Source organism: Panulirus ornatus, chromosome 58 (assembly GCF_036320965.1).
Source record: "Panulirus ornatus isolate Po-2019 chromosome 58, ASM3632096v1, whole genome shotgun sequence".
Classification (NCBI taxonomy): domain Eukaryota; kingdom Metazoa; phylum Arthropoda; class Malacostraca; order Decapoda; family Palinuridae; genus Panulirus; species Panulirus ornatus.
In genome coordinates, this window is record NC_092281.1 from 33,396,125 (window position 1) to 33,398,002 (window position 1,878).

Consider the following 1,878-nt stretch of genomic DNA (forward strand, 5'->3'; position numbering starts at 1 on the left):
TGCTATCAGCAGTCTGATCTGAGTCTTCCTCTTCTTCTGTCCATACGATCTTACTTCGATTAAACACTTCTTTCACTATCAAGACATAGTTTAGGTCGCTTACCGACATCCACCCCTTTTGTGTAGTATTTAACTCTCAAAAGAGAAGCACAGAATATTAGAAATGTAGTTAGACCTTCCTGCACGTCCCAATCAACTAATTGGGAATCTATGAAGATGGCATTTTAGTGGCTGTTAATTACCACTCCTCTGACTCAGGCAGCTTTCTTACCTTCCTGTCTCACCCAGACGTTGTCTGCTGGCTCTCACTCCACAAACATACAACCTCTCCTTCCCAGACATAACACATCACAACACCTTACTCCCACCACTTTGATCTTTTTCTTCGTGACAATATATTTTTCTGCGGAGAGCGTTACGCGCTTGCCCTGCCTTTTGACAAAATCTCGTTAGATGAACTCTTAAGCCAGAACTCCTCTCTCTCTCTCTCTCTCTCTCTCTCTCTCTCTCTCTCTCTCTCTCTCTCTCTCTCTCTCTCTCTCTCTCTCTCTCTCTCTCTCTCTCTCTCTCTCTCTCTCTCTCTCTCTCTCTATCCCCAGCCAGCCACTATGAATGTAGATTGCGTGACTGAGTGAGAGCGATGAAGTTCTTGCCATATGAAGGCGAGCCACTCTGCACCCCACACAGCACATATCATACCTCTCGGCTGATAGAGAGAGAGAGAGAGAGAGAGAGAGAGAGAGAGAGAGAGAGAGAGAGAGAGAGAGAGAGAGAGAGAACCCTCTTATGAGTATTTACGATCACAAAAAATACTGAAAACAAAGGCCCCGCCAGGAATCGAACCCGGACCAACTGTTTACGAGACAGATGTGCTAACAACTACACCACGGAGCCACTTGTTGGTGATGGAAAAATTTCTTATATATTAACAAACGTGACTGAGGACTTAAAGAATTTGGCACAGACATAATGATTATTGTGATGAATGACTTGTTTGATAAATATGTATTGTGTTGCATTATGATGATTGTTCAGAACCAAGATTATTAAACCTGAATCCTAAAAGATTAAAGATTGAAAAAGAAGCTGTGAAAAACGTAAATGAACCACAGAATACATTTTCCTCTGGGTATCTAAAAGAAAATGCAATACAAGGAGCTAGTTTAAGGCAGGAGTATTTCATATTTTAACAAAATGTTTACCTCTACGTCCCTTATCTTTCATCATCATTTCTTATGTTTACTATCAAGAATGTCTTTTACTAACATAAATGATATGTATAGGTATTTGATTAATGTTTTCCAACGACCCGTTGTATAACTCTTGGTTAGTGAAGTTCATTTCGTGTAATGGATCATGCATTACAAAGTTGTGTCTATCCACACAAGTGTTACACGTCCCAGGTAAAGATATATTCTAGAGATAGTGTATATCTAACATATATATGTGTTTTATAAATATTTATAAAAAGTTTTCCTGAGGGACAATACCTAAGACTTTCGTATTAAAGTTGATCAGTTGTAAGTGATCAAGCATTACAAAGGTGTGTCCATTGCCACAGGTGCTACTGATCCCGGGTCAAGGTATTTCACCATCTTTGTATCTTTAACCTTTCTAGTTATAGATGTTTCATCCCTGATTCCATCCTTCCAGTTGATATCTATTGTTTGTATGTCCATTTCTCCTTATCATATCATTAATCAGTTGAAGTTCAGAACACTTTTTAAACCTAACCACTCTTCTCTGGCACATAATGCTATACAAAGTTGTTACCGGACTCTATACGAAGATAGTTAAGGTTCACATTCTGGCTTCATGACCACAAGCTGATAGCCCTTAAATCCAACAACATATATACATCCTGTTATACAACTGATG

The 1,878-nt window shown here is 39.1% G+C and overlaps 1 non-coding gene across 1 annotated transcript; it reads right to left on the minus strand.

The window, feature by feature from the left end:
- Window positions 1-822: 822 nt before the first annotated feature.
- TRNAT-CGU (transfer RNA threonine (anticodon CGU)) lies at window positions 823-894 on the minus strand. Its single transcript has one exon. It is a non-coding gene; the product is annotated as a tRNA-Thr (tRNA).
- Between the last annotated feature and the right edge of the window lie 984 nt (window positions 895-1,878).